At 39.7% G+C, this 26,693-nt stretch overlaps 2 long non-coding RNA genes across 2 annotated transcripts in view; one reads left to right on the forward strand and one right to left on the reverse strand.

Annotated features, from left to right (window-relative positions):
- Positions 1-26,693, forward strand: part of LOC145938010 (uncharacterized) — a 106,189-nt gene that overhangs the window by 65,835 nt on the left and 13,661 nt on the right. The window lies entirely within an intron of this gene.
- LOC145938029 (uncharacterized) lies at positions 24,217-26,185 on the reverse strand. Its single transcript, XR_014425671.1, has 3 exons — positions 25,081-26,185; positions 24,604-24,818; positions 24,217-24,478 (listed from the first exon to the last, which is right to left on the reverse strand). It is a non-coding gene; the product is annotated as an uncharacterized LOC145938029 (long non-coding RNA).

The raw sequence follows: 26,693 nt of genomic DNA on the forward strand, positions 1-26,693 counted from the left end.
AAATTACATCATAATTTAGACTTAAAAACTCTTTATTTTTCTTTTAAATATTTTTTTTTCTTACATATTATGGACTAAAAACTAAAGCTGCCAGCTCGCAATCGATGAGCTGATCCTTGTTGAAGGCGTCGCTAGCGCGTATTACATTTGATACTTCTTTAGGATTCGTTACATTGGACGCGATATTTGAAAATTGCGTAAACTTGATATCGACTGTATTGGTAATTTTAACCAATCGGTCAAAAGTTACATCAATGCATGGATCGAGATCGAACATACGGTGTAATGTCGATTCGATCATCATCATGCATACATTTGAAGATTCAAGACTTATTAACTTGGCGTCGTTAATCGTACGAACTCGCACTGTTAACGGTACAACGCTTATAAAACTGTAGGCATCTTTAAAATCGTTTCGAAGCAGATTCTGAATATTGTGACGTTGCTCGTAGAGTCCTTTCCACGCTTCGAGAGATAGTATCAGTTCCTTTCCTCGATGATCTCCTATGGCGATTTCCACGTAACTCGGTGGATCCACTTTGATACCAATTTCGAGGAATTTAAATTCCGTAGCTGTCAATGCGTATCGTCTGCCTAGTATACGAACCGCACGACGCTCCAACGAAATGCTGTAAAAATGAAATTAGTTTGAAAATAATACAATTTGTAAAAAAAAAAAAAATATAAAGATAGAAAGAAGTTAAACTTACTCGTCACATTTATTCTCAAACGATGGAGTGTCATCACGACTCGGGACGTAATTATTCACACGTCTGCCGGAGCCACTGCTTCTTTTAGCGTAGTACATATTTCCAGATTTTAAAAGTGAACCACCAGTATGAACGGTTAACGCTACACTGATCGTATAAAATTAAGAATATACGTGACGCTTATTTTAAAAAGTAGTGGGGTAAATATGGTGGGAGATTCTAGAATACTATTGGCGCTATGAAATTTAGGAGAAGGGGAAACGGCGCTCGGATAAAAAGAATTCTTAGAAACGATTCGTGAGGAAAGGATTGGGGAAGGGGAATAAGAGATAAAACACATTAATGTTGAAATATTTTATTTTTCCAAATCTTGCAATTCTTTCTGGCGTTGCGACCACCAGTTAAATATTTTGAATACATTTTGTAATGCGCAATTCTTAACATGTTTTCCACATCGCATAGTGTTTTTAACATCTAGATTATTTAGAGACTCGATATCATCGTAATCAGCATCCAAGGTCTCAATAATGAAACCGTTTCCCGCATCATCCAATATATCGGCTAACCATTCTCGCTTCTCAAGTCCTTTTACATATACGAGAATGGATTCTTCTTCTTCTTCATGTGGTCCACCAACGATAGCTGTTGTAATCAAACGCTGAGCCATGCTGTATGGAACGTTTCCATCTTCCCATTGCAATCCATGATGATTTCGAGTCAACCATGAGGCTTGGTGTCTCTCCGATTTTATGAGTACACTCCATGGTACAGGACATGCGAAAAAATAATGTGACAAAATAAATCCTCTTCTCAGGATTGCCGCTTCCTTTACAATGAATTGTTTATTGAGGATAAACCCCTGTAGATCCATAAACGTTGGTACGGACATGACGAGATCTCTCTCTCTCTCTCTTCGATGTATCAGTTAAAAAAGAAGAATGACAACCATCTCATAACACTTTGATTTATATTCTGCTATGCTTCCCCCCTCTCTCTAAATTGTTGGTGCGTTTAAGTGATTTTGCGCACAACATTGGTCAACGGGTTGTACTGGATCACGCGATCGTGTATGATGAGACAGTACGCAGTGGTATTCATCGGCACATTCTCCTTACACTCGAATTCCAATCTCACATCCACGGTTGCGCTCTTGACCGATTCGTTTTGTCGAGAACAATCGATGATCACGAACGGACCGTTACGTAGAAACATTGAGACGGTGAGACTCGGCTCGAGATACTCGTATCCATAATAGTTCTTGCAGAAACGCGCATACGTATCGTACAGAATCGACCATCTGTTTTTATCGAAATCCAGATTCATATCGTCGTACGGATAACATTCCGAGTTCAGATAGAGTTTCACATTGGTCATCTTGCAATCGTCGAATCGACTCATATCTTCAGACATGATGTTTTTCCGACCTGTCTGCAGAGCGAAGATAACATATCGTGGCTTCTCCAGCTGAGTCGCTGTCTTAATGGCCCATGAATGCTTGGTTGTACGCTGCAATAGCGGATACTCATACAGATCCCACGAGCGAAAACCCATGCTGAGGTAATGTCCGCTTTCCAGAGCGCGCAGCATCGACAGCTTCTTAATCTTGCTCAATAACACATGTGGCATTCGCCATTGTATCTTGAATATGTTGATCACAGGCTCCAGCGTCGAATCTCCAACCAGACAATTGTTGTCGTTGCGCGATCGTATTAAGATTAACTCATGACGAGCGTTAATCACCACTCGTCTGTAATCCTCGCAAAATCCCAATAACATGTAGAGCGGTACGCAAAAATTGAAGTTTCCATTTGCAGTAGTCGGATCAGTCCAGCCGGCGTTTCTCATAATCACGCTTCTATCGGATGATATCGTTACATAGTTTTTGAGCAAACTTGTTATTCCCACGTTTCTGTTGCGATCAATCTCCACGCCATCGAGTTCGTATCGAATCTCATCGAACATGAATGCGACACAATTATTTCCCAGTATCACAGCAGATCCTTCGGCTGGTTTATTTATCTTTAGTTCTCCCTCGATCGAGGAAGCTTTCATACGGCAACGTATACAGATCCTGTTGTTGTATGGGTATTCTTATCTCATCACTGTGTCCGAATGTTGTGTTAGCGAACGGGTTGTACGTGTGAGTCTCGATCTTGACGATGCGATCGTCGAAGATTGGCTCGTCTCCAATGTTGAGGATGTCGGTCATTGTTCAGATGTTTCGCACCGCGAATCCCAAAGATTGTAAAAACGCAACGTTTGATGCGTTCAGTTTCTTTTTCTTAGTGCAACCGGATGATTGGATATTAGTGAATGTCGACGTTGTTGTTCTTGTCGCTGGCTCCGTAAAGATTGTGTTATCTCTCGTGTCTTTCGATCCGTTCAACACCAGCATCTCATACACCACACACGTACGTTATCGCTGTCGTCGTCGTACGTGCAATCTAATGGTGATCTCTTCTCGAAAATCGAGCAATCGTCTGTCCTGGTCGACAACGCGTAACGTTAAATCCGTAATGCTCCGCACGATGATCGGCAGGTAAATGATGTGAGCCGGTGTTTCCGATCTTATATCCTGGTGGTACCCTCGGTGAAAATTCATGTATCGTATGAACGAGTTTGCCGTTGCTGTACGCGCCCGCGGTCACATTACATTCTACGCGGATAATGTTCACGTTGATAATATTAATCGGCATGTCCGACTTGTACCATTTTCGCGGCTGCAGTATACGGTTCGAGAATCCTAGCAGCGATCCAATGTTGTTAGGCTTGCTAAAATTCATTCTGTAGGCGCATTTGATCTCGCTCCTCATCGTATTATAATTAGCGCGGAGCACTATCGGATATTCTCCATCTTCAAAGTCACCGTCCTCATTCGTCCGAATATGCATGGTGTCAGCGTGTTTTTTATCATCGTCACGAACAGCGTGTCGCGGACGTTTTCGTGAAATTGCATGTTTCAAAAACTCATGTATCGCTTGCAGCTCGTACGATCCCTCGGGAATCGTAATTTCCGCGTCATCTTTGCCAAAGTAAAATTTATTATTCGAGGAATTCACGTTCGATATCGTATGATAAGTCTCAAAATCCGCTAGACCTAGCTCGTATTCATCGTCGCTCAAATCTACGGCGGGAAAGTAGTTTACCGCGAGAACACTACTCTTCCCGGTCAGTGTGAATGTCATAGACATGTTGACAAAACTGTTAAACGAATACTGAGTTAAATAGCGCAATGTCAGTCTTTAAATTCACGTGCATCGACCGCTCGGAGAAACTGTAAACACAATTGTCCACAGATGCTTTGATTGTAAGTTTGAACAGGTGTGTAATTGTATTGTATCTTTGTCACATTTAAATATCGCACCAATTCATTCGGCGGTCGAAGATTGCCGAAACTGTCAAAATATATAGCGCGATCCCCCCTCTTTGTATACGCTACCCAATGAGTACCCGATCCTTTAGCGTTATCCAAATTTACGATGCCGCTCTCGTTTCGATATATACCACCGATTGGTAATGAATCACGCATGAAAACACCTCTAAAATACGGAATGTGCATACGTTTTACCAGTTGTAGCAATTGTATGTTGGTAGTTACGCCCTGAGGCATTTTTAGCGTCTCTTTGACGTTTTTTTTTTTTTCCTTTTTTCTCGTTGAAACTCCTCGTCCGTGTTTGTATGGAGCGAGATACAATCCGTGACCTTCCATGGCGCGATTGTGACGTAGCATCTCTTGCAACTGACGTTGTGCAGCTTTTCCGTCGTTCACCATCTTCGCTACACCAGCCGCTCCACCGACCAGAGATCCGAGCGCACCCAACATTGGTAGAATCGGTAATACACCCCCACGTTTCGCTACCGGAAGTATTCGTTTCTTCGCCATCTTTTTCTTCGTCTTCGTCTTTGTCGTCTTCAGGCCCATACCGAACTTCGTCTTGGCTTTCATCGCTGCCCAGACAGCTGTGGCGGCGGCTCTCTCACCGAGAGTCGAATCTCTCGCAACGATGCGAGTTTGCGCTTCTTTGGCGAGTATCCTATCTGCCGCGTGTCTCTCGATGAGATCGTTGCTTTTCGTTGACATTCGCTGCAATCTTTTATCATCGGCGCTGGACCGTCAATGTGCGTTCGCTGCCACGGTCGATTGTAATGTTCGAAACAGCGGCGATAAGTTTGAACCTCCAAATCCGCCTTTATATGTTCCGGAAGCTTGTCCCACACGCAGTGAACGTAATTGCCGCACATTCGCAATAAAACTGTTTTCGACACAAATTGTAGCTGTTCGGCGCTCAAATTACAAATATCGTAAGGGCTTGATAGCAAGACAAACATTTTTTCGTTACTGAGCAATTCGCAGTTCCGCGCAGCTATAAATAGGCAGACGTTCGATCCAGTCAGGAGTGTGAACATGAATTTCGTGCGACAACCTTTCGCGATACGCGTGACGAATTACGACGCCAGATTACGATCGATGGGGGACAACGCGGAGATGCGTAGACACGGTACGATACTGCCGACTACTATACGCGCGATCGTTTGCGGCCCCTCGAATTGCGGTAAAACTAACGTGTTGATTAGTTTGATAGAAAGCCCGCACGGCGTCCGCTTTGAAAACGTGTACGTGTACTCAAAGTCGCTGCAACAGCTAAAATATCGGTATCTGGAGAATTTGTTGACGTCGATCGATGAAATCGGCTATTTTACATTCTCCAATAACAGTGACGTCATTCCACCGAGCGAAGCATGTCCAAACTCGATTTTCGTTTTCGATGACGTGGCGTGTGACAAACAAAATACGATAAGAGAGTACTTTTCAATGGGACGCCACTCGAACGTCGACTGCTTCTATCTCTGTCAGACATACGCAAGAATACCGAAACATCTTATACGCGACAACGCAAACCTGCTAATCTTGTTTAAACAGGACGGTACCAACTTGAAACATGTGTACAACGATCACGTGAATACCGACATGTCATATGAGGATTTCAGTGAATTATGTCGTACTTGTTGGCAGCAAAAGTATGGATTTCTAGTGATAGATAAGGATAGCTCGCTTACGAACGGCCGATACAGAAACGGATTTAACGTGTTCGCGATACCGCAAAACAATTAGTCGTTGCCGATGTTCTGTCGAGAGAGGTGAAACACGAGCGTTCGACACTCTACCGACATGGCTGAGAACGATAATATTCGCGAACGTGAAAAGATAGCGAAGGAGATTGCGAAAACGAGTGAAGCAATCCGCAAGAAACATCGCGCTTTGAAGACCGGTAAGATCGATGACGATATCGCGGTCAAGACCCATTTTAGACCTATTATTGAGCCGCTACAAAAGATTGTCGACAACTCGATCGCGGTGAAAAACGAGCCGGAAAGTACCGCAAAGATTAAAATCTTACCCATCAAGCGGTACAAGGAGGAGGTGGAGGAGGAGGAGGAGGAAGAGGAGAAGGATGATGCGACACCGAAAAAGAGGAAACGGTCAAACCCGAATCGCTCATCGACACCGCGTACATCGAATGCTTTATTGGATGAACCGATGATAAGCTCTACACCGTTCGCGACAACGAGAATAGTACAACCTATGATACCCGAAACACTCGCAAACGAAAATGTTTTCGAAACCTCGGGCAGCACGCTCGAAACATCGTTTGTTCGAAACACATTACAAACGCTGGAAGGTCAAGAAATGTTGCGACAGCACTTGGGACCACTGGGACAAGAGTACATGAGCACTCTCCTCGGTGGCGACAAAGAAAGGAAAATCGATCACGTGTACGGTGTCTATTTCGATAAGGATGAAATGCGTCTCGGTAACAAACGATTCGACATTGACAAACATGACTCTATAATTATAGACGAAGTGAAGTGCATTGGTACACCAGGATTATACGAATTGATCTTCAAGAGAATTCCCGATGATGACATTTACACGGAGGATATGTATAAATACAAGAGCATATTATTGGCGACGAACGCACATAAACGCAATTATGACACACAAGGCCAATTACGAAGCAACAGGGGATACAAGTACAAACATATGTTATGCCCTTGTGAGGCACAGGATAGATAAGGGATCGTTACCGAATTAGAACTAGGAAGCTCGGGAACGTCAGGGGGAATTTCACTCCCGTTTGTGGTCTCACAATATATTTAATATAAATAGTCAGTTGTACAAAGTATATGAGCGTCTTGGGATGACGCAAATTAAAGTATGCTTACACAGTTGTTGCGTAGATCACTTGTTCACAATCGTGTCGTGGTTTGGTATTAACGTACTTGCGCTTTACTACAGCTTGACTGGGACCTCGAGAGTTGTCTTAGGGTCCTTTTTATATCTAATAATTGGGTTACTAGTCGCAAGCGAAGGAGGTTAATGGAACGCTTTGCTTGCGATTTTGGTAATTTCTTAATTAGCGCAGTGCTTACTCAGCGTTAGTCTCGTTTTTCGGATTTCGTATGCTTGTCGAAATTCTTATTGCCTCAGCGCTTTTGCAAGCATGCGTCTTACTTATTTTTGTGTAATATATACAAAATAATAATAATTATATTAAGTGATTTTAACAATTATAGTTATAGCTTTTAGGGCTATAACATCCCTCCCCCGTTAGAAAAGAAAACGAGGCACGTAGTTTTCTTAGTTCTATAGCGATATTTACAATGCTTTACAATTTTTGTTCTTACTTCTAATATCGCGTGCTTAGACTACGTTTTAATATTGGTTTTGGTCTTGGTATTGTTGTAGGTTTGTATACGGTTTTCCTGGTTTTTTTTGTTATATAAATTATTATTGCTATTACTACGGTAAGGATTATTCCGTTGGTTGCCATTGGGTATAGAAAGTATTTTTTGGTAAAAAACCTTTGCTCATTGTTTTCCAAGTTATTATTTATCGTGTGTAATTTGGCTCTTAATTCTGTTAATTCAGTTTCGTGTTCTGTGACGTCTGTTAACGTTATATTGTTGTTAGTTTTGAGATCGCGTAATAGTGTTATGTTTAATTCTGGTAGGTACGTTTCCGTTTCTGTTTCGAAAACTGTGTTTCTTGTTTGTATCGTCATTTCTGTGGTTGTCAATTTGCATTTTCCTTGTAGTGTTATTTGTCCCGTATTTCTTATTGTTTCTCTGTACTCATGTTGTCCGTTGCATTGTATAATTACTTGCAGGTCAGTGGTGGTTGAATATAACCAAGTGCCTGGCTGGTGTAATGCGATCCAGACTGCTTTTTTTTCAATAGTTCGCTTTATTTTACAATTGTTATGATACTGTTGTCGCTGTTCGTACATTTGAATTTCGCACGGGGCGTTCGCGTTTATACGGTATATTGGATGTGTCTTTAGACATATATAATCGTAGTTGTTCCTTTTACACTTTTCTAACACGTTTTCTGTTATTAGTACGTATGTTAGCGTTTCCTTATTTAACGCGAGTAGTTCGTTTGTTATTTCTGTGCTTGACATTATCGCGTTATGGTCCGGAATAGGGAGCGCTACTACTCTTATGATATCGTACGTAGGTTTTGTTATTAGCGGAAAATGAAGGATGGTGAAAATTTTTGTTTTATCGCAATATGCGCTTACTGTCATGTATTTTTCTATTTGTAACCAATTCTCGGCATGTATTGAGAACGGGAAATATGAACCTTGCGGTATTTGGTGTACCGCTTCCTTTAAATGCGCGGTTATTATATCTACCGGCATTAATTTTAGTTGTATTGTTTCTTTTTGTATGTGTGTCAGGTAATCTAGTACATTTTCTGCGTCGCGTATTAGTTCTGTAATGACCGCAGTGGTTATCGCAAAATGTTCAGAAATGTCTTCGCGTTCGAAAAATGCCTGTACTTGTTTGCGTAATAGATTTTCGTTTCGTTGAACTATATTTTCTAACGTTTCTATGTGCGCTATCGTTGCGTTTACTACCTTTAATTGGGTTTTTATTGCATGCTGCATCGTTTGTTGGTTGTCGTTTAGTAGCTCGAGTTGTTGGTTGATATGTTCCTCATCTTCTGCGTCCATCGTTCCAAATAATGTTTTCGCTATTGTTCCTATTCCGTTTATTAATCCTCGACGTTTGTTAGTCGGCGGTCTGTAAACCGTTTGGATTTGTGTCATGAGGTTCTTCAGATATTTAGCTTCTTTATTTGTGATGGTCTCGAAGCTAGTACATGCGTCCTTTTGATACTGAACGTGGAACTTCAGTGTGTCGCATTTCAGTTGGTGCTGTTGTACGTATTCTTCTATTTGTTCGTACCTTTGCATTAGTTCTTCTAAGTTTAATTTAATTACAAGTTTCCATGTTCCTTCGGTATAATGTAATTTTCCGATTTTTTCAAAATGTAGGCCTGGGTTGTGAATAAATTCGTGTATTTTATATGGGCGATCCTTGTCGTCGTGGGGCCTTGCGAGTACCTTGCTGTTCCAGCAAGTAAGCATCCTGTAATAATACAGTTCGTTTATGCTTCTATAAATTGTTTGAGTTTATTTGCGTGTATACGTATAGTCTTTCTTCCTTTTTTTATTGTATAATTTACGTCTGAGTTCCTTTCGAGTATGACGTATGGTCCGGTCCATAATGATTCGAGTTTCTTTGATCGTCCTCGTCGTAACGTCTCGTCGTAGACCAGTACCTTGTCGCCTACTCTAAATTTTGTTATTTTTGTTTCTTTATCGTATTGTTGTTTGGCTTTAATTTTCTTATCCTTTAGATGTTCCCTTGCCTGTTGATTGGTAGCTCGTATTCTTTCTCGCATCTCTTGTGCGTAATCGTCGTAATTATATGTTAGCCTTGGGGGTTTCGTTAGTGCAGTCGGTAATTCTGCTTGTCGTCCATATATTAGTTCGAAGGGCGTGTATCCTGTTGCTGTGTGTGGTGTGGTGTTATAAGAAAAAATTGCGAACGGTATCCATTCATCCCAATCGGTTTGGTCTTCGTTAATGTAATGTCGTAAATATTCTGCCAGCGTGCGATGTGATCGTTCTAGTGCGCCGTTGCTTTCAGGGTGATATGCAGTTGTCTGTATTTTGTTTATTTTTAACAGCTTGCATGTATTTTTGAATATTTCACTGAGGAAATTTGTTCCTTGATCCGTAAGGATTTTTTCTGGCGTCCCGTGTTTGAGAACGATTTTTGTAATAAATTCCTTGCTGACCGTGTTCGCTTCTTGGTTTGGGATTGGTACTGCTTCGCTATATTTTGTTAAACTATCTTGGAATGTTAGCAAATATTTGTTTCCCTTCGTGGTTACTGTTAGTGGTCCGACTATATCTAATGCACATTTCTCGAATGGTGCAGTGGGTGTATCTGTTATTATTAAAGGCATTTTAGTTTTTCGTGACAATTTGTTTTTTTGACACGATTCGCATTTAGCTATATATTTCTCGACGTCTTTTGTTATTCCGTGCCAATCGTGTTTTAGGCGAATTCTTTTTAAAGTTCGCTCGACACCTTGATGTCCTCCTATGGGGGCGTCGTGATATTCATGTAATATTTGTTTCCTTTCTTCTTCCGTATAATTTTCAGTATTTTCAGTGCTTGTGTTGTTTACTTCTATTGCATGTATTTTTTGCTCCTTTTCCGATTCGCTTGTATCTCGGATTACATTACGGCTTAATGCGTCAGCGTTTGCGTTCGCTCGACCCGCCTTGTGTATTATTTCGTAATCGTATTCTTCTAACTTGAGCCTCCATCGAATCAGTCTCGATCCGGGGTCGTTGACATTGAATAGCCATATTAGTGGTTTATGATCGGTCACGATTTTGAATTTCGTGCCGTATATGTATGGTCTAAAATGTTTGGCGGCCCATATTATTGCGAGTAGCTCTTTTTCAGTTGTGTTATAATTTTTTTCTGCTCGTGACAAAATTCTGCTTGCGTAAGCAATGGGGCGATCATTACCTATTTTACCTTGCGATAGCACTGCTCCGATAGCGTAATTGGAAGCATCGGTAGTCACTATAAATTCTTGTGCGAAGTCGGGATATTGCAACACTGGCGCAGTCATCAGTTTTTCTTTTAATGTTTCAAAGGCGTTTTGTTGGTCTGTGGTCCACTCGAATTTTTCTGACTTTCTTGTCAGCTTTGTTAATGGCTTGGCGATTTTTGAGAAGTCCTCTATAAATTTTCGATAATATCCGGCAAGGCCTATGAATGACTGTATGTCCTTTACTTTTTCGGGCCTTGGGAATTCTTTTATTGCCGTTAATTTCGAGGGATCTGGCGATATTCCATTTTCTGTTATTATGTGGCCTAGATATATAACTTCCTTTCGTAGGAACTCACATTTATTGGGTTGGAGTTTTAAGTTATTCTTTCGGAGTCGTTGCAGTACTTCCTTGAGTCGTTTATTATGTTCTTCTAGGCTGGCTCCGTATATGACGATGTCATCTAAATAAACTAAGCATTTGAGCCCTTGCATTCCGCTGAGTATGGAGTTCATCAACCGCTGGAAAGTTGCTGGCGCATTTCTTAGTCCGAACGGCATTCGATTAAATTCGTAGTGTCCGTGGGGTGTTGAAAATGCGGTTTTATTTTTGTCTTTTTCGGCCATTGGAATTTGGTGATATCCTGAGGCCAAATCCAGCGTGGTAAAATATTTGGCGTTGCCTAACTGATCTAATATGTCAGTAATATTCGGAAGAGGATATGAATCGCCTATGGTTAGATCGTTCAGTCTTCGGAAGTCTATTACTACTCGAAGTTTAGGTTGTCCGGATGCGTCCATCTTCTTAGGCACAACTAGTAAGGGTGCATTCCACTGACTCATACTCGGCCTTATTATTTTTGCTTTTAGCATCTCGGTTATTTGTTGGCTTACTTCGGTTTTATGTTTTTCGGGTAAGCGATATGGTCTTATATTTACGGGTGAAGTATTACAACGCGTATTTATTTCGTGCTCTATTGTGGTGGTGCACGTTAAGGGTTCCCCTTCTACATGAAATATGTCTTGGTATTCTTCACAGATATTTAAAAGTGCCCTGTGTTCTTCATTGTTTAGATGGTCGGTTCGTAATAATTTGCAAACGCGGTTCTTCCGTGGTTCTTCTAGTTTGGTTAATTTGTCGCTAATTATTGCGTTTATCCCGGTTGTAGTGTCTCGTTCGATTTCTTCGATGGTCACTGTTGGTGTTTCTATTTCGACCTCCTCGTCTGTCGTGTTTATCATACTGATCGGGCAAGTGAAGTCGATCGGTTCTACTAGCGCATTTCCGATGTATATACCGGGGGCGGTTTCTGCTGCTTGAACTATGCCTATTTTGTTTATATTTGTCGTGGCTCTAATTATGGTTTCGCAGCGAGGTTTTAAGATAATCTTGCTAGTGGAGTGTAGGTTTAAGATACCTTTCCCTAGCCTTAACTGTGCTTTCTCGAAATCGCAGACGGTGGAATGTTTTTGTAGGAAGTCGAATCCTAAGATTCCGTCGTTTTCGATGGGCATATCGTCTTTTACCACGTAGAACGCGTGTTTTATTTTATGGTCACCTATCTTGATTGTAGCGTTTATCTTTCCTATGGTGTGTACCTTGTGTCCCGTTATTCCGGTGAGTGAAATATCGTCTTCATGGATTAAAGTATCATCTTTTAATTCCTTTAATTTTATTAATGAAGTGGTTGCTCCTGAGTCGCACATCATTTTTACCCTCCCTTGTTTTGCTTCGCGTATGGGTAGTGTTACTGTAGGTAATCCTGGTTCGCCTTTTATGTGTGCGACGCGGTATTCTAGCGCCCTTTTTGGCGGGTTTTTCTTGTCTTTGCTTTCGTCTTCGCTGCCGCTATTAGAGTCGGTGCTCTGTTTTCGTCGACGATGCGATTCGCGTTGCTCGCGTGTATATTTGGAGTGTGATTTTAGGTCTTCGTCTTGTTTTTTATATCCGCTAATTTTTGGTCGTTCGTTTAATTTCCAACATTCGTTGCGGTTGTGCCCGGATTTCTTGCAATAATTACAGTACTTAATGATCGCGTTTACTTGCGATCGTTTCTCCGGTTTTGGGAGCGCGAACTTGAAGCTACTGCGGCAGTCGCGTCCGTAGTGTCCGTTTTTTCCGCATTTGTGGCATTGAATCCGCGTTGCATGCGGATGCTGCGAATACTTTGATTCGTGCGTTTGCTTATCCGCGGCCCTAGGGGTCTCGAGGAGTTTTTCGTCTTCGCCGGCGCCGGTTATTGCCTCTTGTAGAGTTTTAAAGCGTTGCGCCCGTGCGAGGATTTTAAGGTCATGGCGTAACCCTATTTGGAAATTTATTAGTGCTTGTTCCTTTATGGTTTGCTGTATTCCACATTTATTTTCCGGGGTGTAGCCCTTTCCCTCAGTTATTGAGTCGTATAGTTTCATTGCTAATAGGTCGACGCGTTGACCGAATTCTTGTGTGCTTTCGTTTGGTTGTTGTTTTAGTGAATTGAACTCTAATTGTAGGCTCGTCGTGCTGCGTTTGGATTTATAGCATGACTCTAATTGTTCCTTTAATTCTTCGAATGTTTGAATATCGTGCGTTTCAAAGTCTTGCATGGCTTTTCCGTCTAGTTTTGTGAATAGGACCTCTTGAATTAAGGATTCTTCGTCCTCGGGGTGAATTTTTTTCATGGCGTAAGTACATGCATTTAAAAATTTTTTGAGTTTATGAGGCGTCCCATTGAATTCGGGGATCATGGCGCGTGCTTCCTTTAGGGCCAGATACCTTGAAGGGAGACTTCGTCGGTTCCTCACGTCGTTTCCTGATCTTCCGTACGTATAGGTCGTGTCGAGGTCACGGTCTGTATTTCGCGCATTTTCTAATTGGTGTCGGTTCGACGTTTGTTGTGTCTCTCGGTTATTCGTGGGCTGGTCCCGTATCTGGGTGCGTAATCGGTCTATTTCGTTCCGCATTTCGCGTTGCCCTTGTATGAGTTCAATAAGTAGGTCGTTTTTTGGACTGAAAACTGGACGTCCGGCATCGGCATAACACGCGGCGGCATTACCGTCGATTATTGATCGTAAGCGTTCGATTTCCCTGTCGACATCTTCAGGGGGGGCATTCCGCGTCGGAGGGTTTCGTCTCATGTCGTCCTCGCTTTGCGTGCCTAAAACGCTATCGTCGACTGATACGGGGGAATAGTTTCTCCTAACCGAAATTCGCTCGGAAGACGCGCGATCCGAGGGGCGTCTTCCTTCGTCTAAATTAGAAGGACGTACGTTTTCCTCGATAGGTTCGGCACCTACTTCTGGTGAGCTAGCGTCCGAGTAACGTCTATCTAAATTTGTGCGTACGTTATCGCGAATGTCGCGTACCGCTTCCTCGGCTACTTGTACGGGTGTTACGGAACCGAATCTACGATTAAGTTGAGCTGGTCCGCTCCAGAATCGTGGCTTAAATGAGACGCGTTTTTTAGGTCGTTCCGACATTGAGTAACTTCGGGCTTATTTCTCGACGCTAGAGGGGTTTCTCCCTTACAAGAGTATTTTTATAATAGTTAGTTTCGCACTTACAGCAGTAGTGCAGCTCGCATTTTCGATGTATTTCGTATCAGCGGCTGGTGTGGTGGTCCCAGGTTCCGTGGATGCTGTGGCGGTCTGCAGCTTGGCGGTGCTGTCTCGTCAATGGTGGTCCCACGGTGTTGGTCGTCGTTTTTACGGCGATGGCTCTCGGCGTTTCGTACGTTCACTGTTTTATCACTAACGGTGTCAGTTCTCGTGATTGATTTTGTCAACTGATTTTCGGAAGTATTTGTCACTCCTTGTCACAAGACGATCCTTCGGTATATCCCACCGCTGCCACCAAATTATGTTATGCCCTTGTGAGGCACAGGATAGATAAGGGATCGTTACCGAATTAGAACTAGGAAGCTCGGGAACGTCAGGGGGAATTTCACTCCCGTTTGTGGTCTCACAATATATTTAATATAAATAGTCAGTTGTACAAAGTATATGAGCGTCTTGGGATGACGCAAATTAAAGTATGCTTACACAGTTGTTGCGTAGATCACTTGTTCACAATCGTGTCGTGGTTTGGTATTAACGTACTTGCGCTTTACTACAGCTTGACTGGGACCTCGAGAGTTGTCTTAGGGTCCTTTTTATATCTAATAATTGGGTTACTAGTCGCAAGCGAAGGAGGTTAATGGAACGCTTTGCTTGCGATTTTGGTAATTTCTTAATTAGCGCAGTGCTTACTCAGCGTTAGTCTCGTTTTTCGGATTTCGTATGCTTGTCGAAATTCTTATTGCCTCAGCGCTTTTGCAAGCATGCGTCTTACTTATTTTTGTGTAATATATACAAAATAATAATAATTATATTAAGTGATTTTAACAATTATAGTTATAGCTTTTAGGGCTATAACACATATAATCGCACCATTGATATCGATTGAAAAGAAAAAATCTGGAAAGGGAGTATTCATGCCTCACGCGATGGCACTAACCGACAATAAAATCGATTACATACACTGGGATGACCCCAACGAGCTAGTGGATCGGGTACGATTGCTGGACGCTTCGCGCCGAGCTGGCCACAACGCTCACGACAATGAGATCCTGTCGATCATCGAGGAACTTCGCGAAGCAGGCATTATTATAAATTGAATGGTGTCTCGACAAATCTAATCAGTCGATCAGCGTCACTCGTATCGGGAAAAAAAAAAAAAATGCCTATCAACAAATTTGGATTATTCGAACCAAGAAATGATGCAACCGGCACAAGCGATCATTGGGATAGATTGGTGAAAAGTTACGTGCGCGGAAACGCTCTGTGTCGTGTCGCTACAGACTATGATGCAAGATCGCGCAAGATTCGTCGTGTAGCGCAACCTGAAGCTGACACTGATGCCGTCAACAAACTGTATGTGGAATCCTGCGTTAAAAGATTGATGAATCAACAGAAAGAATCAGATGAGAAGCTGACTTCGTTCGAGAAGGATGTGCGGGCAATACAGATTGTGATAAACGAACTTCAACGCGCGGCTAACGCTAACTCAGAAACGGCTATTAACTTGAATGAGCAGCAGTGAACGGGTTAGGAGCGGCTATCGAACGGTTATCGAACGGCTACGAACAATTATCGAAAGGCTACGAACAATTATCGAACGGCTACGAACAATTATCGAACGGCTACGAAGGATTATCGAACTGCTATCTAACTACAATGAGTGGTAGTGGTAGTGAACGGCCTAGCAACAGCTGCGAACGAGGGTACGAACAACTCAAGCAGGGTTGCGAACGAGGCTACGAACAAGTCATTAAAGACTACATACAAGGCTACAAACAACTCAAGCAGGGCTGCGAACGGGTCAGTAACGGCTGCGAACGGGTCAGGAGAGGCTACGAACGGGTTAGAAACGACTGTGAACAAGGCTGCGAACGAATCAAGAACGATTTTCGAATGGGTCAAGAACGGAAGTAAACAACGCAAGAACGGCTCAAGAACGGCTCAAGAACGGGTCAAGAACGGCTACGAACGGGTCAGAAACGGCTACGAACGGCTCAAGAACGGGTCAAGAACGGAAATGAGCGTTAAAACAAGCAGCGACAAACGGCGATCGAGAAAAACCGACGAAGCGATGAAACAACATAGTTTGGAGAGACGGCAGTTGGTGAACGAACTGCACGCGCCGGCGAGAAAAAATTTTCCCCGAAGATACGTCATAGTGCGGGGATACGATGATCTGTGGCAAGCCGACATCGTCGAGATGCGTCCGTATTCTCGTTTCAACAAAGGTTATCACTATATACTCACCATCATCGATGTGTTGAGCAAGTACGCGTGGGCCATACCACTCAAGAGTAAAGGTGGAAGCGAGACGGCTGACGCTATCGCCGAGATAATTCGAGATAGCAAGAGATCCCCGAGAAACATGCAAACCGATATGGGGAAAGAATTTTATAACGCCGACGTGCAACGGCTTATACGGAAACATAACATCAATCACTATTCTACATATTCGGTATTGAAAGCATCGGTCGTCGAGCGATTCAATCGCACGCTGAAGAACGACATGTGGAAGATGTTTACGCTGAATGGAACTTACAAGTGGATCGACGCGTTGCCGCGGCTCGTATCGGATTATAACGCGCGCAAGCACCGAACAATCAGCATGCGACCCGCCGACGTCACCCCCGCGATCGCTGATAAACTTTTAAAAACAGTATATAGTAACATAAAGATTGCCGCTCCGGCGAAATTCAAAGTAGGTGACCCGGTACGCGTTAGCAAGTACAAGAAACTTTTCGAGAAGGGTTACACGCCAAATTGGACGACGGAGGTTTTTAAGATTGTTAAAGTGCAGCGTACTAATCCCGTAACCTATCTACTCGAGGACTATCGCAAAACATCTGTCGCTGGAGCGTTTTACGAGCACGAGTTGCATAGCGCGAATTATCCGGACGTATATCTCGTGGAGAAAGTACTGCGCAGAAGGGGTGACGAGGTTTACGTGAAATGGCTGGGATTTGACAATTCACACAACTCTTGGATACATAAGGATAATACAATTTAATTCATACAAACTGTATTTATTAATTACTCAAAAATTAAAAAATATATAATATGTACAACATATAAAAATATATAAGATCTTTATTAATACATCCTTTCCGTTACTATATGAAATACATATACATATGTTACATAACATTATATCACACATACATTATATTACATTATATTTTATAAGGGTATCTGGTAATGTCCCCATGGTAATGTGTCGGTCGAATCAGGTATGATATACCGCTTATCGTCGTACGGACTTAGAGCAATTTTCGTCTCGCGAATGGTGTATACTTCATGCAATTTCGATCTAATACATGACTGACTACGTGTCATTTCAATCTCTTCATTCAGGCACCGCGTATAATCGTCGAATGTTATCGTTCTCGCGACAACGTTACTTTTGACACCTTTAACCTTTTTTGTATCTTTCTTACCATCTACTCGCAAAGCATACATTTTTGCTCTAAGTCCTACAAATTCAGTCATTATCGTACCGTTATTTTCATCTTTCATTAGACCTGGCACCTTTTTATTCACAAGCGGTATACCGTACGCGTTGTCAATTGGATAATCGCTCGTATCGAATCTAGCGATATCGCGTTTCATATTTTCATACACGTCTTCGCATTTAATATGATATATTAAACTATCTGTATCGGTGTACATTACCCGACATCTGTCACGATAGAGCGGTGACATGTACTCGTAGTGAAATTCATACAGACATACTTTCGATATGTCGAGTATACACATACCAACATAGATTGGTTTGTTAAATTTTACTTCTAGTTTACGTAATTCTACAGCAATTAAATTTTCCGAAAAGACGCTCCTGCTATGGAAATTTGGTTTAGCAATCATCGCCTCTGCTCCGTATCGTCCGTCCCACTTTGTCAATAATTTTACATCGACACGATTACGCACATTTTCCATCGTTTTGCCAAATACCGCATTATTCATCAATTTGTATAAATTTTTTTCGAAATCATTTTTTGCTTGCGTTCTAAATTGCGTATTAAGTTCAATGTAACCGCGAAGCCATGTGGATTGAGTGAATTGTAATATGCGATGTATTTTTGTAACTTGAAGGCCGTGATGCGTACATTGCTGCAGGTTACGGTAGTGTATCACGTAACGCTTTTTATCGTATAATGTCGCGAGCAGCTTATCTTCCCGCTTACCGGGTGGTTTATCGCGTGTCGGGCAAAACGGTAGGTCAGTGTGCGCGTCGTGAAGACATTGTGGATATTCTAAATCTACTTCGAGGATATAGCCTATAGGCGAATCGAGCGTGATAGATGATATATCAAAATTAGATATGTCATCGACCCATCGAAAATCGGCGTAAGGCAACGGTTGGCACATTGCCCATCCATACAAATTATTTACATCTAAATACATTAAATATGATGATGGTTTCGACGGATCATACGATTGCATGTACTTGTTATTAGCATGGGTGTATCTATTAGAACATTGACTTAAACCACCGCGTATTCCCCGTTCGATAAACATAACCATATCGATATCGGTAAGCAATTCGAATGTTATATTTGTATGTTTTAACATGGCATCCCATGTATACCCGGGAAGAGTATAATAATATGCAGGGTCGAGTCCATAACTCGCGATGCAAGTGTCGCGAAAGTTTTCAAAAATATCTGCTAATAACATGACATCAATTTTTAAATATAGATCACTATATTCGCCTAGCGTTCTAAGGGAGAATCGGTTCCAGACGTTCTCGGCGTGCGCGTAATCGCTCTCGGATATTGTGCTACCGGTCAAAGAACTGTAAAATGATTCGCGCGGCGGTAAACATGTATCTTGCAATTTGTCGATACAATCTATATATTCGTATGGAAAGATACCCTTCCGTGTTAATAGATTGAAATTTTCTGTCGGTAAATTTTGAAATTCCGATTGTAAAATTTTTAGTTTCTCTTTATTCAAAAAAGATGCTAATTTATCAAGACTTGCAGCGAGAAATTTATATGAATCGATAAAACGTAATTTTATATGATTTTTCGAATTGTCTTGTGTCAATTTAACAGTCTTTGTAAATGAAATATATTTTTCCTTCGTTATCGGAAGTAATTCGATTTCCCCTTCGAACGCTGTAGCTATATCCTCGATAATGAAATGCGCGTCGTAACCGGATAGATTATGGAAAACTATTGGAATACAAAAAGTTTCTTTATAATTTAGATTGCAATTTGAGTGCGCGGGACCTCTGTATCGTCCAGTCAGATGGCAATGATCGCGTACGCGTGTATCGTCTTGTACGAATGGTTTTTCGCATATATGACAATGCGTTGCGCTGTGAAATTTTTTCCACTCGTCTAATGTTAAATTTACCATGGGAACATTTGTCGTTAAAACAGTCTTTATACGTAACGCTAAATTTTTAAGTTCTTCAGCGAACCATGAAACGCAATCAACGCTACGGCGAGAATTATACGCGGATAACGAGTTGTCGTACGAACAATGCATATAATAAGCGATGCTGAATACCTTGTGATGTTGATGTTGATAATTTGTCGCTTCTTCGGTCTTTGCCAAAACGCATTCCAAGTCGGCGTACACTACAAACGGAAGTCGCTCCTTTCTGTTGTAGTTGTCAAACGATAACCACTTGTCTTTATCGCTTGGTAACCGGATAGCGCAGTCGTTTATCTTTCCGCAGTCTACTGTATGTGACTGCAACTTGTTTTCCGATCCGAAATAGTGCAAGCATCTATGAAAGAAAAAAAAAAATTATAATTTTATTTACAATTATATTTTAATATATAATTTGCAATAAATATACACACCGATCGCAGATATATTTCTTGTGACCATTTTTGCTCAATTGCGTGTTCACAAGGCGGGATAGATTCTTGATCCACGCGAAATGTCCAACGCTGTTGCTGTCTTGCACATACAGCAAGTTGACATGCTTATCTTTCTTTTGCTCCGAAAGACGAATCGGGACGATGTCATTCTCAATACTATATACATTGATAGAGATATTATTTGCTAGTTCAAACTTTTTAATTTGATTTATGGTCACTGGAAACTCAATGTCTTGGAGATTCAGCACCGTCGTATAGTGCGGATATGAAGATTCCCGTGTCACATTTCTTTCGGCGGGGTACAGAGCGGCCACCACTGACCACGCGAAACACGCATTGTCCGTTGATCGCACGTTCACCACCGCTCTCTTTGTCACAATTTGTCGCGGCAAGTTTAGATAACACCCTGCGCGCATTGAATTATACTTGTTTATATTTATAGTCAAGTTAATTATTTGTGACAACGCCCAACCACTATCGCGTTCTTGAAACTCTTCTAGCGATGCTAGCGTGGGCTCGATAACGCGGCGCTCGTACCACTCGTGTAAATCGGACGTGCGAAAGAGTTCATAGTTTTTTGTATTGACACTTTTGTTAGCGCGTTTATCACCGGACACAAACTCGCCATTAAACACGGTGTTCACTTTTACATTAATGTGTTTTTGCATCACTTTCTGCACGTGTTCGATCACAATGTCTTTGGCATCTTCGAGAAATTGACGAGGTTCGATGTAATTATTGTTTATTACCGCACCGGTTAAGATGCGGCTCTCGAACGCCGTATCTCTCGCCAAACTAGTCTTTCCGCGTTATTGTCGCCACTGTATTCACCACCACTGGATATAAATTGTTTCTGCAATCGAATTTTTGCACCCTCGAGTCGCGCGATTCTAGCCACCAAAGATTGTCTATTTCCAATCGAGAGTCGCGGACGCTTGTTACAGCTGTATCCTTCGAGCAAATTGATAAATTCCTCGCAGCGCAGCGCCCATGCAAAATATTCACCCAAGGTGGTGACTTGGCGGGACCGCTCCAACAGATCGCGTTCGTTCTGCTCGATGTTTTCCATTATTTCTTTTATTCACTATTATACCACTAACACTTTTAATACAAGAAAGTAGCCACTAAACTTTTTTCACCGCTACATCTATGCGCTTTCAAATCGTACTATGGTTTGACGCGCTCTCATCCTCCTTATATATTTCACCTAATTCTATCTTCTTTTCTAACATTTGGCGTATCTCAAAAGATAGTTTCCCGAGATATTGGTTTTATGGATAGAGGAGTAAGGACACAAGCAGCCGAACGTTTGCGCCGATACGTTGCATTCTTCCTTAAAAAATATTAAGAAAAAATGTTTCGCTATCTGTTTACGACCGATTTTCTGCGAGGGTACAAAGCAGCCGAACGTTGGCGCCGATACGTTGCATTCTTCCTTAAAAATATTAAGAAAAAATGTTTCGCTCTCGTTTATGGAGGATTTTCCGCGAGGGTACAAAGCTGCCGAACGTCAACGCTTTTGCACCTAATCACGTTTCAACATGTTCGTCGCAGCGTTGGCTCTAAAATCTTCATTTCTTTCCTAATGATAAAATGTCCATAAAATGAAAAACATAGTTTTATGGATTCTAGAACGCTCCGTTTGACAAGTTCGAGCAGCCGGACATCGGCGCTTCCGTAATAAAATTATACTAGCGAGGGTACAAAATTGTCGATCGTCGGCGCTTGTTCTATACCTTTTTGGGAAAATGTCTAGGATCCCTCATAAAAAAAAAAAAAAAAAAGTAAAGATATCCATCTACAAATATTGCACTCAGAAAACTCCCCCTCCTTTGTCGAAACATCCCCTCCACCTGCGTGACGTCAGCCCCCGCACCATCGAGCTACCCCCGCCCCGCGTGACGTCATACCCCTCGCCACGGAGAACCCCCCGCGCCCCGCACTCCCCTCGGAGGACCTGAGTTAGAATTGGCATAGTATACCTACTTATATGCATTGTCTACGCAGGCTAGACCGAACCCTTCGCGTTCTCCATATGACGGTCAGTCCTCTGTATGACGGCCAGGCATGAAAAACGCGGACGTCGTAAATTTCCCTTAGTAGTTGGCGTTCTCTCTTTTCTTTTTTTTTTGATACGAGTTCATATGTTAAAAGACAATAGAACAAAATGTAGCTACAACGACAAATCTGGAAATAATAAAAGTCAAAAAAAGGTCTTAAAATATAGATCCTCCGATTCTACATATATTAATTTTATTAATATTATTTTATAATATTAAATATATTTTTTATATTTTATATTTTCCTTTTGCATATTGTGTCGCATCGCCTACTCGCTATCGCCAGTATTCCGAATTCGCTCTATTCTATCAAAAGAAAATAAAGGACAAAAGATATACCTGTCCTCTTCTACATATGTTCGAAGGACAAGGGTTCTCATCTTTTCGGTGCGCTCTGCGCTGCCGACCTACCCCCTCCACTGCAAGATGGCTGTCGCGAAGTGGCTGTCGCGCGTGAAATCTTGCATCACTGATATAATGTTCTATCGTCAATATGCTGTTGACTTTTAGCATATAAAGTACAAACGTCACAAGAATGTTTTTCAAGACATTTTTTTATAAGAAAATCACATATATATTGAATAGAATTTTGTTCATAAATGTCACATTCTTGATAATCTTTACTTTGGACAAGCAAATTTTCTAATAATATGTCATCAATTTCTTCTTCATTATCAAATTGATGGAAATTATGAAATTGTAAAAGTGTTTCACTAAAATCTGCAGCACAATTTTGATTACCATTGTAAAAAAATCTAGTACAAAACAATTTTCTGAATGATCTGATAAATTGAATTGGTGTTGGATTTATACAGTTTCCATTTTGTTGTCGTATATAACCAAATGTATTTTCAAGAGCATCTTGATTGATTCTACGAGTTAAAAGAAATTGATAACCTTTTTCATGCAAATAATCCCACAATAACATAATAGCATTTATTGTTATTTTCCAACCGTTGATCGACTTTATAGATTTAGTTATATCTTTCCCATCAGTTGTCTTTTTCTTAACTATTACGTTATCTAAAAAGTTTAAACATTCTAGCAAAAAATTTTTTTGTTCTAATGTATCTTTGTACGGTTTATTAAATTCTTTTTTTGATTTTAATCCTGATGAATTAAGTATGTCAAAAAGCTTATCAAATTTTTCGATAAATTTTATTGTTCCCATAGCTTCTTCAGGTAATTGTCCAAAATATACATATGTAGACATTGCAGAAGAAAGTGAATAACTAAATATTTGTGCGGCATACTTCACTTTCATTTTTTCAAAGTTTGTCGGTTGTACGTGAGAATCAGTTAATTTAGGATATAATCGATTTGCCTTCGTTTTGTCATAATTATAAAACTTTGAAATATACGTCCAAGAAGTAAAATCGTTCTCAAAAATATATGTATGTGATAATAGATTATTTCTTGTTGCTTTAAGTAAATGACATGTATCATAAGCATAAAATATTTTTTGATTGCCAACAAAAAAGTATGGATTGTCAGGTGTAATTCTTAATAAATTACACAATGCAATGTTATTTGAACCCATGTCACATACAACTATACAAACTATTAAACCTAACTCTTTTAATTTTTTTATGCAGTTTATAAGTACAGATTTTAATTGTTCAGCCATACACGTTGTACGTGGTAATAAATAACAAATTGGTAACTTCCAATTTTTATAAATACCACGAAGCAAAAATACTGTCGCGGTAACACAGGGTTCAAAAAATCGCTGATCGCCTAAATCCATGAAACCAAACACTTTATCTTTGCTTATATCGTAATATAAATGCTTTTAATGCCATTTCATCAATACATAATACACAGTATTTATCTAATTCTTCCAAGTTATTTATATACATTGAAAGATTATTAAATAAATTTTCATTTAATCCAACATCAAAACTTATATTCTGTATATATCTATTTAAAGAACGCTTTGTTGGTAAGTGAAATATCGTTTTTAATTGATAATATGATTTTGGACCTTTAAAATATAATTCTAAGGCAAACTTTTTTAATTCATTTGTATACTTAAACTTTTTTTTTTTATATAAAAGTGCTTGATTTTGTACAAAGGTTGCACATTCAGGAGATAAAAACTTTTTGCAATGTTCATACCATTTATCTAGCGAAAACTTTGGTTTTTTTTACTCTCTTCCAAATTTGTAATTTTATTTTCTAAATAATACGTACGATTTCGCAACTTTTTATTTTTACGTTTCAGATTTTCCGTAATTTCGTGATGATGAATCCAGTAGGCTGAAGTCTGTATACCTCTTGTAGTAAAACCTCTTCTATTTACTTCTTCTAGCTGAATAATTTCCTCTGTTTGAGATTCTGCATTCTCCAGATTTATAAAATGTGTTTGTGTTGCTTGATCTATTTTATTTCTTTCGTTACTCAAGCAGATCAATGTATCTAATGGATTTAAAAATTAAAACATTAATGCATAATAAAACAAAATAAAAAAAAAATTTATTATAATGTTTATAATACTAAGTACATAAATTATATACATATATGTAATTATAAAAGTTTTGTACCATTTTCTATGTTTTCTTGAGGCAAATTTTGGTTTGGTTGTACTGCAGATTAGAATATTGTTGGGATTGCATTTGGCATCAGTCTGTTCTTAAAATCATTTAGAAAATTATTTTTCTCAAAGTGAGCAGCACATAAATGGTAAGAAGAACCATATAATTTGTCAGCTTTTGAGATTAAATCATTTCGCATAGCTGCTTGAGCCCAAATTATAGCTCTGCAATATGTAATATAAATAATTATATTAATCTTTTAAATTAAGAATAATTTTACTTATTACATTTAAATATACATATTTTTATATATTAAAATAAAATATAATTTATATTTATTAAAAACAAAAAAATTATACAGTTATACAAACACATGCAATAAACACGCATTAAAATCAGATCATTTTTATCTTTATTCTTAATATTTATTTTATCTTTATTCTTATTATTTTTTTCTAAAATAAGATAATTACAGCTACTACCTACCTTTCTTTATCCTTTGGAAAATGAAAGAATGTTATATTGTCACAATTATTATTCGGACAATTTTGTGCGGCACACTTTCTGTATATGATTCTTGTAGTCATTTTTATGAGTCTTGTAGTCTAAATCTAATATTGCACAAAATGTAAAATTATATAATTTTATATTAATTAGAGAGAACTCTTTTTTGTGATATTAACATAGGTAGTTGTATAGGTTATGTTTTATTACAATAATGAAGATATATTGGGTCCCTTGTGTCGAACGGGATTGGTGTGACCTATAATAATGGCCGTTTATGATGCGCAAGCAAATCTGCGCGGCCGACTCGAGAACAAAGGACTGTCCCTACTGTATGTAAGTATACTGTGGTAACGTGATCGATCGATCCCCTCTGTTCGGTGCACTGCACTTCTCGTATTTGATTTATATTGCACTATTTTAGTATACATCTTATGTTGTGTTTGATGAATGTCGCACTGCTCTAGTGTAACACTATGACTTTATATTCGGACACAAAAGCAAATTGAACGAGTGCAAAGTTTATTGCATGGCCAATTTTGGCAGTGCAGTTGACTGTTTAGCGGAAAGTAGCGGTTAGATTGAAATGATGGAATTTAAGCGATTTATTATGTTTCTAAATGAAATATTACATTTATTTTTACTCCGGTGCTACACCAGTGTTACGCCGTTTTAGTTTGCTTGCCACGAGTAGAGTGCTCAACGGTTGCAGTATTGCATTACGTTGGTGTTGCACTGAGAAATATCGTATAGTCGTATAGTTTTGTGCAACACGAGTTCAGTGTCAGTGTAAATTGACCGAACTCACTTGATCCGCTCTTTGTTGTACAACAGGTCGTTCTGCACGTCGTTCGACCAGTGTTGTCAGATGATTCGCGTGGCGACCACTTCCATACAGTTAGCAGACAAATATATTTTTTATTATCTATTATACCAACCGAATTATTATCTGATAAACAATTAATTATTAAAAAATAAACTATTATTTCCTAAAAGTTGAAAACATTACAGACGCGTTTTTTAAATAAATTTATATTGATTAAAATAAAAATAAGATTTTTTAAAAATTATGTCTGCTAAAAAACTATACGCTCTCAATTAATTTTCTCTAATTATAAATAAACTATTAATTAAAATGATAAGAAATAATAATAAAAAATAGCAACTATAAAATTTGTCCATCTGATGTCCAGTATACATACTTCAAACGTGATTTTCAGATAAAATAATTATTTCCCAAACGTTGAAAACATTACATACGTGTTTCCCAAATAATTTTACGTTAATTACAATAAAAAACATTTTTTTTTAAATTATGTCTGCTATACGCTCAATCTATTTTCATTAATTGTAAATAAACTATTATTTCTTAAACTATAAGAATCTATTCCTAAATTTGCCCAAACGATTCTCAAATGATTGGTGTAATAGATAATAAGAAATATCAAATTTATCTGCTAATTATATGGAGGCGACTCCCTAAACATATTGCATTTCCCCCTAAAATCCCCTAACAGCATATACCAATCATATTCATATAGCAAATTTGGTCACCCACATTACACTGCATTAATGTACATACATTAAAGAACACT

The sequence above is a fragment of the Prenolepis imparis genome, unplaced genomic scaffold (genome assembly GCF_030444845.1).
Source record: "Prenolepis imparis isolate NDT839.2.m4 unplaced genomic scaffold, iyPreImpa1.0 SCAF_1, whole genome shotgun sequence".
NCBI lineage: Eukaryota > Metazoa > Arthropoda > Insecta > Hymenoptera > Formicidae > Prenolepis > Prenolepis imparis.